Source organism: Hemitrygon akajei, unplaced genomic scaffold, assembly GCF_048418815.1.
Source record: "Hemitrygon akajei unplaced genomic scaffold, sHemAka1.3 Scf000077, whole genome shotgun sequence".
Classification (NCBI taxonomy): domain Eukaryota; kingdom Metazoa; phylum Chordata; class Chondrichthyes; order Myliobatiformes; family Dasyatidae; genus Hemitrygon; species Hemitrygon akajei.
In genome coordinates this window covers 1,036,686-1,051,631 of record NW_027331963.1, presented here as the reverse complement: position 1 = coordinate 1,051,631, position 14,946 = coordinate 1,036,686, and the positions used below count along the sequence as shown (strand labels likewise).

At 45.1% G+C, this 14,946-nt stretch overlaps 1 protein-coding gene across 1 annotated transcript in view; it reads left to right on the top strand.

Annotated features, from left to right (window-relative positions):
* The first annotated feature begins 2,268 nt into the window (after positions 1 to 2,268).
* The window catches only part of LOC140722413 (uncharacterized), a 104,407-nt gene continuing 91,729 nt past the window's right edge, over positions 2,269 to 14,946 (top strand). Inside the window, exons 1-3 of the mRNA XM_073037163.1 lie at positions 2,269 to 2,406; positions 6,054 to 6,226; positions 7,362 to 7,539. The gene's annotated coding sequence lies outside the window, so the exon portion shown is untranslated. The remainder of the gene's footprint in view (positions 2,407 to 6,053; positions 6,227 to 7,361; positions 7,540 to 14,946) is intronic.

The window sequence follows — 14,946 nt, the reverse complement described above, 5'->3', positions numbered from 1 at the left end:
TGTTATTTTCAGTTCGGTGCATTGTTTTACCAAACCGAGCTGCAGAAATTCTTTCAGCCTTTTGTCCAACTTTGCAATCTCATTCCTGATTCCCACATCACTCTCTGGGACTGGGAGCCTTTCCCCATCACCAGGTCTGAGGAAAAGCGGGGAATCCTCTGTCACGGTTTCCTTCTCTGTGAGTTCTGTGATTTCCTGTAAACATGGAACGTGTTGAGTGACGGACTGAGTGAAAGAGAATGGAGAAGATATTATCTGCTCAATGATGAGACGTCCCAGTGACTGTGGAAATTACATATCAGAATATTATTAGAGTCACAGAGCCCAGCAGCACTGAAACAGGCATTTCTGCCCTTCTAGTCAATACCGACCCGTTTGTGTTTTTACTGCCAACTACCTGCATACACTTCCCATCCATGTCCTTACCCAAATTTCTCTTTAGTGTCTAACTCGAACCCACATCCACCACTTCCACTGGCAGCTCATTCCACACTCTCACCAACCTCTGAGTGAAGAACTCCCCTTCAGATTCCCCAAAAATATTTCATCTTTCACCCTGAGATATCAAGTGTGACAGTGGGAGAGTGGGTCTGGAACCGGAGGAAATAGCAGAGGTACTTAATGAATACTTTACTTCAGTATTCACTATGGAAAAGGCTCTTAGTGGTTGTACTGATGACTTGCAGCAGACTGAAAAGCTTGAGCATGTAGATATTGAGAAAGAGGATGTGCTGCAGCTTTTGGAAAGCATCAAGTTGGATAAGTCGCTATGGATCTGAACATTTGGAGAGGTATAATATGATTAGTAATAGTTAGCATGACTTTGTGAAGGACAGGTCGTGCCTTACGAGCCCGATTGAATTTTTTGATGATGTGACTAAACACATTGATGAAGGAAGAACAGTAGATGTAGTGTATATGGATTTCAGCAAGGCATTTGATACGGTAACCCATGTAAGGCTTATTGAGAAAGTAAGGAGGCATGGGATCCAAGGGGACATTGCTTTGTGGATCCAGAACTGGCTTGCCCACTGAAGGCAAAGAGTGGTTGTAGATGGGCCATATTCTGCATGAAGTTCCGGTGACCAGTGGAGTGCCTCAGGGATCTGAACTGGGACCCTTACTCTTTGTGATTTTTAAAATGACCTGGATGAGAAAGTGGAGGGATGGGTTGGTAAGTTTGCTGATGACACAAAGGTTGGATGTTTTGTGGATAGTGTGGATGGCTGTCAGAGTTTACTGCGGAACATTGATAGGATGCAGAACAGGGCTGAGAAGTGGCAGATGGAGTTCAGCCCAGGTAAGTGTGAAGTGGTTAATTTTAGTAGGTCAAATATGATGGCAGTGAAAATGTCGGGACTGAGATGAGGGGAAATGTCTCCACGCCGAGGGTGGTGAATGTCTGTAAATCCATACCACAGAGGGTGTTGAAGACTCGGTGATCGTCCTCACATAAAACAGAGGCTGGCAGATTTGTGGAGACCCAAGGGATCGAGAAAATGAGGATCGGTAGAAGCATGTGGCTGAGATGGGAGAGTAGCCTCCATCTTGCTGATGGTTAAAGGGGCCGAATGGCCTCCTCCTGTTGTTTCTCACTTAATGCTTCAGTGTTCCTGTCCAGTGAGGCCGGAGGAATGTGAATAGAAATGAGTGTTTATAAACATAGACTGATTTAAATGACAAGCACGAGGAAATTTGCAGATGCTGGAAATTCAAGCAACACACACAAAATGCTGGTGGAACGCAGCAGGTTAGGCAGCATCTACAGGGAGAAGCGCTGTCCACGTTTCGGAACGTTTCAGGACTGACGAAGGGTCTCGGCCCGAAGCGTCGACAATGCTTCTCCCTATAGATGCTGCCTGACCTGCTGCGTTCCACCAGCATTTTGTGTGTGTTGACGGATTTAAAAGAAACCTGCTCATTTTCTGTGTGGGTCTGAATTGTGTGTCGGGATGGAAAGTGAATCAAAACTATAACTCTGTGCCCTGGGGCTGGACGGAAAGTGATCGGGGAAGATATCGAGGGAAAATCTAAATACGTATGGAAATGATATAGGGAAATAATGAAATAATGTGGGAAATGCGGCGGTGGGTAGGGCAGTATGTGAAGGGCGAGGAACAGTCACCAGTCACATGGGAGACCCTCCAGCGAAACGTGATCATGTTTTACCGCAGATCGGCAGCATTTGCGGGTTTGTTTCCGTGGCCCCGCCCACCACATGTGACGCAATAAGAAGCACATTGCGCATGCTCACAGGCCCAAGCCAGGCAGTGTTTTTTTCGTTCTTTGTGGAAGTGGGTCAGGGTTCGGGATCGGGATCGGGATCGGGAGGGGGTCCTCGCCCCCTTGGACGGGGAGCCGGAGACGGATTATTCTCTGCGGGGCAACACCAACGATTTCCCTTCGGTGAGTATTGAAGCCGGTCCCGAGCGGGGAGGTCTGACGTTGAGTGGTGAGTTAACTTTCCCGAACTCAAACAAGAGAAAATCTGCAGTTGCTGGAAATGCGAGCAACGCGCACAAAATGCTGGAGGAACTCAGCAGGCCGGGCAGCATCTAGGGGAAGAATACAGTCGCCATTACCGGCCGAAACACTTCGGCAGGACTGGAGAATAAAAGGTGGGGGTGGGGGAGGCTTCGCCTCGCTTCCTTCACAGAATCTGCCGGGGTCGGTCCGGGTTGTGAGACCTTCACACAGAACCGTCTGAGATGAGCCGCCGCTCAGCCCCTGTTGTTCTGGTCCTATTAGCAGGATGACGTAAAACACGTTTCTATACTGTTACTGACAGAGAATTGTATAATTGCTGTTCTGTGTGTTCATCTGAATGTACTTGCCTGTGATGCTGCCACAAGTCAGTTTTTCTCTGTACCTGTACCTTCCCGTACTTGTGCACTTGGCAATAAATTCAACAGGACCTGAGAAATCTCAGTGTGATTTGATTAGTGATGATCATCTTGGCAGCTCGGTAGGTCGAATGTATGAGACAGTACACTGTTAAATGCAAAACCCTGAACAGTGATGATCAGAGGGATCTTAGACCCCAAGTTCATCGCTCCCTGAAAGAGACTGCACAGATTGATCGGGTGGTTAAGAAGGCAAATGACATGGTTGTCTTTATCAGTTGAAGCACTGAGTTCAAAAGTCATGAAGTTGTGTTGCAGCTTTATAAAACTCGTTAGACCACATCTGGAGTGTTTCATACAGTTCTGGTCGCCCCCATTCTCGGAAGGATGTCGGGGCTTTGGAGTGGGCGCAGAAAAGGTTTACCAGGATATTGCCTGGATTAGAGGACCTGAGCTTTATCGGGAGGTTGGACAAAATTGTGTTGTTTTCTCTGGAGTCGTGCCAGCTGGGGTGAGACTGGATAGACGTTTATAAGATTACCAGAGGATTAGAAGCCATGTCTCAGAAAGGCAGCGTCCATTAGCAAGGACCTCCAGCACCCAGGGCATGTGGTTTTCTCAGTGTTACCAGCAGGTAAGGAGGTACAGAAGTCTGAAGGCTCACACTCAGTGGATTCAGGAACAGTTTCTTCCCCTCTGCCATCCGATTGCTAAATGGATATTGAACCCTTGAACACTACCTCACATTTAAAATATATAGTATTTCTGTTTGTTGCACGATTTTTAATTTATTCACAGAAACATAGAAAACCTACAGCACAATACAAGACCTTCGGCCCACAAAGTTGTGCCAACATGTCCCTACCTTAGGAATTACTATGGTTACCCATAGCCCTCTATTTTTCTAAGCTAGTATTTCTTTATTTTTCTCCAGTGTCTCCAGGTACCTATCCAAAAGACCATATTCTACCCACCTCCACCACCATTGCTGGTAGCCAATTGCACACACTCACCACTCTCTGAGTAAAAAAACTTATCCGTAACATTTCCTCTGCAACTACTCCCCAGCAGCTTAAACCTGTGCTGTCTTTTCATAACCATTTCAGACCTGGGAAAAAGTCTCTGACTATCCACACGATCAATGCCTCTCATCATCTTATACACCTCTATCAGGTCACCTCTCATCCTCCATTGCTCCAAGTAGAAAAGGCCGAGTTCATTCAAACTATTCTAATAAGGCATGCTCCCCAATCCAGGCAACATCTGTGTAAATATCCTCTGCACCATTTCTATGGTTTCCACATGCTTCGTGTAGTGAGGCAACCAGAATTGAGCACAGTGTGGTGTGACCAGCATCACAAATAGCTGCAACATTACCTCTCGGCTCCTAAATTCAATCCCACGATTGTTGAAGGTCAATGCACCATAGGCCTTCTTAACCACAGAATCAACCTGCGTAGCAACTTTGAGTGTCCTATGGACTGGGACCGCAGGATCCCTCTGATCCTCCACACTGCCAAGAGTCTTACCATTAATGTTATATTCTGCCATCATGTTTGACCTAACAAAATGAACCACTTCACACTTATCTTGGTTGAACTCCATCTGCCACTTTTCAGCCCATTTTTGCATCCTATCAATGTCCCACTGAAACCTCTGACAGCCCTCCACACTGTCCACAACTCCCGCAACCTTTGTGTCATCAGCACACTTGCTAACCCATCCCTCCACTTCCTCATCCAGGTCATTTATCAAAATCACAAAGAGTAAGGGTCTCAGATATACTGTAAATGATTTAGTTGTTTATTTTTATTATTTTATTTTGTTTTTTTCCCTTCTATGATATGTATTGCATTGAACTGCTGCTGCACAGTTTTCAAATTTCATGACACACACCGGTGATAATAAACCTGATTCTGATTCTGAGTGGACAGACAATCTATTTTTCCTGGGGGTTGAAATGTCTAATATATTTATGGTGAGAAGAGATGTAAGCAGCAAGTTTGTTTCTTTACACAGAACGGTGGGTAGCTGGAAAACTCTGCCTGGGGTGGGAGACACGACTGGTCACGTGATCCCGTTTGCCCCTCCCATTTAACAGCAGATGGGCAACAGCTGTGCATCTGTTTCTGAGGCCCTGCCCTCTGGATGATGTGACACTCACTTTGCGCATGTTCACTGTCTCCGGCCGAGCGGTGTTTTCTTTTCCGCTCATCTGTGGGATTGAGGGAAGGGTCCTCACCTCCTGGGTGGGGGAGCCAGGGGTCGGGATCACTGTCTGTGGGCCGAAGATATCGCGTTCCCATCGGTGAGTATTGAGACCGATCCCAAGCTGGGAGATCTGATGTTGGCCGTGAGCCCCGAACTGAGGACCAATTACTCATTTATTTTCTGATTATCTGGGCTGGTCAAAAATGTGTAGACTTCACTTAATCTGCATTGAACGATCCAAACCTGGAGCCCAGGCAGTCTATTTCCGCAGAGTTGAAATGGGAGACCCACCAACAGGTCACGTGAGGCTGTTTACTGTCGATCTGCCCTGCCCTTCACTTAGCGATGCAAGATGATGTGGTGTGTGCTCAGAGTCCCCGGGTGGGTCAGGATGCTTCCCCTATGTTGTGTTGGGGGATCTGACATTGGTCACTGAGTCCCGTTAACTTCCCCCAACTCGCCTCGTTTCCTAAGGCTGCTCACATTTGCAGTTGAGCTTTCTGGCTGTTGTGTCTTCTCCCGGACTGGGGTGGGTGAGAAAGGAGAACGTCCCAGGTTGTGGGGATCTTTGATTTCACTGCCTGCTTTACCGAGGGACTGGGAAGTCTAGGGGGGAGAGTGGTTTCTGTGATGTGCATGTGGCCAAGTGGTTAAGCAATCTGAAGGTCATGAGTTTGAGCCTCAGGCCAGGCAGTGCGTTGTATCCTTGAGCATGGCACTTAACCACACATTGCTCCTGCACGTTTATAGCCCAGATGGATCAAATCACCTAATCCTGTTCCTGTGTCTTATGTATTACCATGACAGAATAATGACTCCTTCTTATCCCATATTGTTTTGTGATGTGTGAGGGACAATAAAAGATTGTTCACTGAGATTATTATATTTGGCTTCAACGTTTAAATTTCAGTGAGTTTTGTTCTTAGTAACATTAAGCAGAAATGTTTGGTTCTCCTTTTCATTGTTAATGTGCTTCATTATCTCTCTGGTTAATGTTAGACCTGCGGTGAGAGGTTTATTGGAAGAAAAACCCCAACTGGAAGCAAACCATGGCTAAAGATGTGGGAATAGCAACAAGTGAACTGGCCCGAGGACTGAGAGCATCAACTGGAGAGAACAACTCTGAATCAGCTGACTTGGAGTTCCCAGTGAGTCAGTGAGGAGGAAGTTTGGTGAGTCTCATTTACTCAAACACTGGTCCTTTATACATTACATACCTGTACAATAGAAGGTGGGAAATAGTTGGTGAGACTGAATGTGCCCAGAAGAACCATTTATGCCTCTGTCAGACACAGTTGCAATCACACCAGGTCTGGTAATGTGCTTCCAGCAGCCCAGCCCTTTAAAATCACTCGCATTTTGTGGAAGTCAAATCTGGATAAAGTGGTGGAAATCGGGCAGAATCTCAAGTTGCTGAAGATCTGCACTAAAAACTGAAAATGTTTGATGTCATTCTGACAAAATGTTATTAACCTGAATTGTAAAGATTGTTCCTCTCCCCACAGCTGTTCCTTACATGCTGAGCAGTTTGGTAATACCAATTTCTTTTTATTACATTCACTCTGGATTGGTTTATGTTTCCTGAAATGTACCGTTTTTAATGTGGAAGTGGAAATGGCTCACTCTGTGACAGTTGAACAATAAAGTAACCACAACTTTTCCCTGCAAATTACCCTGGTGCCAATTAGTTTGTTATTCCTAGAAATGTGTTCAGTACAGTTGTTGTGAACAAGGTTTACAAGAATAATCTCAGGAATGTTCGGCGTTATGTATGAGGAGCATTTGATTGTTTTGGACCTGTGCTCAATGGAGTTCAGAGGGACGGTGGGGGTGGTGGGGGATGTTTGGTTAAGTAAACCTACCAAATGCTGAAAAGCCTGGATACAGTGGACATGGAGAGCATATTTCCATTAGACTGTGATCTGACAGCACAGTCTCGGAATAAAGAAGCTTCCCTTTAAAACTGAGTGAAGAAAAAATTTGGCCAGAAGATGTTTGATCTGTGGAATTTGTTGCCACAGAGGTTGGTTGAAGCTGCCATTTGGGTATATTTATGACAGAGATTAACATATTGGTGATTGCTGAACAGCTCAGGGTTACAGGAGGAAGACAGGAATATGGTGTTGGAATGAAAATCAGCTGTGGTTAAATGGTGGGGCAGACCAGATGAATCGAATCACCTAATTCTGTTCCTGACTGCATGATGGCTCCTCCTTATCCCATATTGTTTTGTTCTTAGTAACATTAACCAGAAATGTTTGTACTCCTTTTTATTGTTATTGTGCTTCATTGTCTCTCTGGTTAAAGTTAGACCTGCGGTGAGAGGTTTATTTGAAGAAAAACACCAACTAGAAGCAAACCAAGGCTGAAGACGAGGGAACAGCAACAAGTGAACCAGCCTGAGGACTGAGAGCATTAACTGGAGAGAAAGCCTTCTGACTCAAGAGACTCTGAGATTCCATTGATACAGTCAGGAGAAAGTTTGGTGAGTCTCATTTACTCAAACACTGGTCCTTTAGACATTACATACCTGTATAAGGGAAGGTGGGATATAGTAGGAGTGAGACTGAAAGTGCCCATTAGTACCAGTTATGTCTCTGTCAGACCCAGTTGCAATCACTCCAGGTCTGGTAATGAACTTCGAGCAGCCCAGCCCTTTAAAACCACTCCCATTCTGTGGAAGTTGAATCCGGATAAAGTCACTCAGAGACCGTATGGTACAAACTCTTTAATCCAAGCACCCGGGGCTTACTTAGTTAGTCGCTCAAACGGGAACAGTCTGTGACTGTACCCACCAAATCCACTAACTGACTAACAATTCCCATTACACCACAGATATCTCCATCCATATACCCCCCACACAAGACAGGCGTGAGCCAAAGATATAAACAATAGACAATAGGTGCAGAAGTAAACCATTCGGCACTTCGAGCCTGCAGCACCATTTTGAGATGATGGCTGATCATCTACTATCAATACCCGGTTCCTGCCTTGTCCCCATATCCATTGATTACCCTATCCATAAGATACCTATCCAGCTCCTCCTTGAAATCATCCAGAGAATTGGCCTCCACTGCCTTCTGAGGCAGTGCATTCCAGACCCCCACAGCTCTCTGGGAGAAGAAGTTTTTCCTTAACTCTGTCCTAAATGACCTACCCCTTATTCTCAAACCATGCCCTCTGGTACTGGACTCTCCCAGCATCTGGAACATATTTTCTGCCTCCATCTTGTCCAATCCCTTAATAATCTTATATGTTGCAATCAGATCCCCTCTCAATCTCCTTAATTCCAGCGTGTACAAACCCAGTCTCTCTAACCTGTCTGCGTAAGACAGTCCTGACATCCCAGGAATTAACCTTGTGAATCTACGCTGCACTTCCTCTACAGCCAGGATGTCCCTTCCTTAACCCTGGAGACCAAAATTGTACACAATACTCCAGGTGTGGTCTCACCAGGGCCCTGTACAAATGCAAGAGGATTTCCTTGCTCTTGAACTCAATTCCCTTTGTAATAAAGGCCAACATTCCATTAGCCTTCTTCACTGCCTGCTGCACTTGCTCATTCACCTTCAGTGACTGATGAACAAGGACTCCTAGATCTCTTTGTATTTCTCCCTTACCTAACTCTACACCATTTTGATAATAATCTGCCTTCCTGTTCTTACTCCCAAAGTGGATAACCTCACACTTATTCACATTAAACGTCATCTGCCAAGTATCTGCCCACACACCCAGCCTATCCAAGTCACCCTGAATTCTCCTAACATCCTCATCACATGTCACACTGCCACCCAGCTTAGTATCATCAGCAAACTTGCTGATGTTATTCTCAATGCCTTCATCTAAATCGTTGACGTAAATCGTAAACAGCTGTGGTCCCAATACCGAGCCCTGTGGCACCCCACTAGTCACCACCTGCCATTCCGAGAAACACCCATTCACCGCAACCCTTTGCTTTCTATCTGCCAACCAGTTTTCTATCCATGTCAATGTCTTCCCCCCAATGCCATGAGCTTTGATTTTACCCATCAATCTCCTATGTGGGACTTTATCAAATGCCTTCTGAAAATCGAGCCTTCTGAATCCTTATGCACCTTGTACATTATTCCCAAGAATACCTGCCATTGCAGTTCCACTGTCTTTTCTGCTAGGATATCCATCCAGTTAACTTTGGCCAGCTCCTCCCTTATGGCTCCATAGTCTCCTTTGTTCAACTGCAACACTGACATCTCTGAGCTGCCCTTATCCTTCTCAAATTGCAGATAGAAACTTATCATATTATGATCACTACGTCCTAATGGCTCCTTTACTTAAGATCGCTTAACAAATCCTTTTCATTACATAGCACTAAATCCAGAATAGCCTTGTCCCTGGTCGGCTCTCGTACAAGCTGTTCCAAGAATGCATATTTACTACATGACAGGCTGGAGCCCCTAAAGACAAACTACTAAATAGTCATAATGGTTTACACACAGAGAACAGACTGAAGCTGTCCTATCTCTACATGTGAATGCGCAAGGAGATAAGCATCTTGAAACCCTAGCTAGCTACCCACAAGAAGAAACATGGCTCAGCACATCAGTTGATCATCAGCAGTTTCTTTCAGAAAAAGAGGCTGCTATTGTTTAACGAAGTGTCAACCATTTTACAGATTTTATCATTCCCTCCTTTTGATCATTACATTATCAACAACACAGTAACTTTTTACAGAGAAGGCAACTGACAACAGCATTGACTTATCAGTGGGTAAAGACAGTGTACAACAGTAATTATAACAAAGATATGTAGAACTATTAGGACATAATGCAGTATCATGCCCCACATATTACCAGACAGGCCTTTGAAGATCACCATTTCGACCCTTCGGTGAACCCGTGTAAATCCTGCCCACTTTCTTGATGCTGTCAATCTCCTTTGCAGTGTGCTCGGAGAGGGGTGTAATGTTAGTAGATTCATCAGGGATATAGGTGCAGCATTCTGTGTCAATAATAGCACAGCTTCCCTCTTTCTCAGCTGGGATAAACTCTAAAGCCGTACGATTCTGTATGACTGTTTGCTGGATTGCAATAATTTCAGTGGATATTTCTGTTACTTGGGCCTGTGTTTCTGCCAGGGGCCCCTGCAGTATTGTGGCCAGCTCCTCAAGTGCTTGTAGCCAAATTGATTATCTGTCATGAATTCCTGGCTACTCCATAGGAGAGAAAAGTAATCATCCAAAATCAAGCAGTCTCAGTTATTCCTCTCTTCTGCTGGGCACCTGCAGGTATGGCCAGGATGCATGCTTCCCAGTATTGGAAGTTCCGTTTGGTGGGGGCCTGAGACACCATTCCTCGAAACACTGACAGCCACAGTCATCTCTGACTGGAACACAGGTCCTCATCTCACTTCCCCGGATTGTATTTGAGAAAGCCCAGGCTGAGAGTTCCTCACTCTGGTTGAGTAAGATTACTGACATTGGAAGCATAGTTTTACCATGCTGTGGAATTTCAGCACAAACCCGGCAGGCCCCTAGTTCTACCTGTTTGGCATAGGTATGACAGAAAGACAGAAATGTGTTAACATGGGTGCACCCGGATGCTGGGGTGAGCCCTCTCAAAGACATAAACTTGAACACCAATAGACAATAGGTGCAGAAGTAGACCATTCGGCCCTTCGAGCCTGCACCACCATTTTGAGATCATGGCTGATCATCTACTATCAATACCCAGTTCCCGCCTTGTCCCCATATCCATTGATTCCCCTATCCATAAGATACCTATCTAGCTCCTCCTTGAAAGCATCCGGAGAATTGGCCTCCACTGCCTTCTGAGGCAGTGGATTCCAGACCCCCACGGCTCTCTGGGAGAAGAAGTTTTTCCTTAACTCTGTCCTAAATGACCTACCCCTTATTCTCAAACCATGCCATCTGGTACTGGACTCTCCCAGCATCTGGAACATATTTTCTGCCTCCATCTTGTCCAATCCCTTAATAATCTTATATGTTGCAATCAGATCCCCTCTCAATCTCCTTAATTCCAGCGTGTACAAACCCAGTCTCTCTAACCGCTCTGCGTAAGACAGTCCTGGCATCCCAGGAATTAAGCTTGTGAATCTACGCTGCACTTCCTCTACAGCCAGGATGACCCGTCCTTAACCCTGGAGACCAAAACTGTACACAATACTCCAGGTGTGGTCTCACCAGGGTCCTGTACAAATTCAAGAGGATTTCCTTGCTCTTGTACTCAATTCCCTTTGTAATAAAGGCCAACATTCCATTAGCCTTCTTCACTGCCTGCTGCACTTGCTCATTCACCTTCAGTGACTGATGAACAAGGACTCCTAGATCTCTTTGTATTTCTCCCTTACCTAACTCTACACCATTCCGATAATAATCTGCCTTCCTGTTCTTACTCCCAAAGTGGATAATCTCACACTTATTCACATTAAACGTCATCTGCCAAGTATCTGCCCACTCACCCAGCCTATCCAAGTCACCCTGAATTCTCCTAACATCCTCATCACATGTCACACTGCCACCCAGCTTAGTATCATCAGCAAACTTGCTGATGTTATTCTCAATGCCTTCATCTAAATCGTTGACGTAAATCGTAAACAGCTGTGGTCCCAATACCGAGCCCTGTGGCACCCCACTAGTCACCACCTGCCATTCCGAGAAACACCCATTCACCGCAACCCTTTGCTTTCTATCTGCCAACCAGTTTTCTATCCATGTCAATGTCTTCCCCCCAATGCCATGAGATTTGATTTTACCCATCAATCTCCTATGTGGGACTTTATCAAATGCCTTCTGAAAATCGAGGTACACTACATCCACTGGATCTCCCTTGTCTAACTCCCTGGTTACATCCTTGAAAAACTCCAATAGATTAGTCAAGCATGATTCACCCTTGGTAAATCCATGCTGGCTCAGCCCAATCCCATCACTGCTATCTAGATATGCCACAATTTCATCTTTAATAATGGACTCTAGCATCCTCCCCACTACTGATGTTAGGCTGACAGGTCGATAGTTCTCTGTTTTCTCCCTCCCTCCTTTCTTAAAAAGTGGGATAACATTAGCCATTCTCCAATCCTCAGGAACTGATCCTGAATCTAAGGAACATTGGAAAATGATTACCAATGCATCCACAATTTCCAGGGCCACATCCTTTAGTACCCTAGGATGCAGACCATCTGGACCTGGGGATTTGTCAGCCTTCAGTCCCATCAGTCTACTCATCACCATTTCCTTCCTAATGTCAATCTGTTTTATTTCCTCTGTTACCCTATGTCCTTGGCCCATCCATACATCTGGGAGATTGCTTGTGTCTTCCTCAGTGAAGACAGATCTAAAGTACTTATTCTTCTGCCATTTCTCTGTTTACCATATCAATTTCACCCAATTCATTCTTCAAGGGCCCAACATTGTTTTTAACTATCTTCTTTCTCTTCACATACCTAAAAAAGCTTTTGCTATCCTCCTTTATATTCCTGGCTAGTTTGCGTTCGTACCTCATTTTTTCTCCCCATATTGCCTTTTTAGTTAAGTTCTGTTGTTCCTTAAAAAATTCCCAATCATCCCTCCTCCAACTCACCTTAGGTCTGTCATACTTACTTTTTTTTTTAATGCTATGCAATCTCTGACTTCCTTTGTCAACCACTGTGGCCCCTTTCCCCCCTTTGAATCCTTCCTTCTCCTGGGGATGAACTGATTTTGCACCTTGTACATTATTCCCAAGAATACCTGCCATTGCTGTTCCACTGTATTTTCTGCTAGGATATCCATCCAGTTAACTTTGGCCAGCTCCTCCCTTATGGCTTCATAGTCTCCTTTATTCAACTGCAACACTGACACCTCTGAGCTGCCCTTATCCTTCTCAATTTGCAGATAAAAACATCATATTATGATCACTACCTCCTAATGGCTCCTTTACTTAAGATCGCATATCATATCCTTTTCATTCCATAACACTAAATCCAGAATAGCCTTGTCCCTGGTTGGCTCTCATACAAGCTGTTCCAAGAATGCATATTTACTACATGACAGGCTGGAGCCCCTAAAGACAAACTACAAAATAGTCATAATGGTTTACACACACAGAACAGACTGAAGCTATCCTATCTCTGCATGTGAATGCGCAAGGAGATAAGCATCTTGAAACCCTAGCCAGCTACCCACAAGAAGAAACATGGCTCAGCACATCGGTTGATCATCAGCAGTTTCTTTCAGAAAAACAGGCTGCAAATGTTTAACGAAGTGTTAACCATTTTACAGACTTTATCCTTCCCTCCTTTTGATCATTACATTATCAACAACGCAGTAACCTTTTACAGAGAAAGCAACTGACGACAGCATTGACTTATCAGTGGGTAAAGACAGTGTACAACAGTAATTATAACAAAGATATGTAGAACTATTAGGACGTAATGCAGTATCATGCCCCACATATTACCAAACAGGACTTCGAAGATCACCATTACGATCCTTCGGAGAACTCGTGTAAATCCTGCCCACTTTCTTGATGCTGTCAATCTCATTTGCAGTGTGCTCGGAGAGGGATGTAATGTTAGTAGATTCATGAGGGATATAGGTGCAGCATTCTGTGTCAATAACAGCACAGCTTCCCTCTTTCTCAGCTGGGATAAACTCTAAAGCCCTACGATTCTGTATGACTGTTTGCTGGATTGCAATAATTTCAGTGGATATTTCTGTTACTTGGGCCTGTGTTTCTGTCAGGGCCCCTGCAGTATTGTGGCCAACTCCTCAAGTGCTGTATCCAAATTGATTATCTGTCATGAATTCCTGGCTACTCCACAGGAGAGAAAAGTGATCCTCCAAAATCAATCAGTCTCAGTTATTCCTCTCTTCTGCTGGGCACCTGCAGGTATGGCCAGGATGCATGTTTCCCAGTATTGGAAGTTCCAATTGGTGCTGGCCTGAGACACCATCCGTCAAAACACTGACAGCCACAGTCACCTCTCACTGGAACACAGGTCCTCATCTCACTTCCCCGGATGTTATTTGAGAAAGCCCAGGCTGAGAGTTCCTCACTCTGCTTGAGCAGGATTACTGACATTGGAACCATAGTTTTACCATGCTGTGGAATTTCAGCACAAACCCAGCAGACCCCTAGTTCTAACTGTTTAGCATAGGTATAACAGAAAGACGGAAATGTGTTAACATGGGGGCCCCTGGATGCTGGGGTGAGTCCTCTCAAAGACATAAATATGAACACCAATAGACAATAGTTGCAGAAGTAGATCATTCGGCCCTTCGAGCCTGCACCACCATTTGAGATCATGGCTCAACATCTACTATCAATACCCAGTTCCCGCCTTGTCCCCATATCCCTTGATTCCCCTATCCATAAGATACCTATCTAGCTCCTCCTTGAAAGCATCCAGAGAATTGGCCTCCACTGCCTTCCGAGGCAGTGCATTCCAGACCCCCACAGCTCTCTGGGAGAAGAAGTTTTTCCTTAACTCTGTCCTAAATGACCTATCCCTTATTCTCAAACCATGCCCTCTGGTACTGGACTCTCACAGCATCTGGAACATATTTTCTGCCTCCATCTTGTCCAATCCCTTAATAATCTTATATGTTGCAATCAGGTCCCTTCTCAATCTCCTTAATACCAGCGTGTACAAGCCCAGTCTCTCTAACCTCTCTGCGTAAGACAGTCCTGACATTCCAGGAATTAACCTTGTGAATCTACGGTGCACTTCCTCTACAGTCAGGATGTCCCTTCCTTAACCCTGGAGACCAAAACTGTACACAATACTCCAGGTGTGGTCTCACCAGGGCCCTGTACAAATGCAAGAGGATTTCCTTGCTCTTGTACTCAATTCCCTTTGTAATAAAGGCCTTCTTCACTGCCTGCTGCACTTGCTCATTCGCCTTCAGTGACTGATG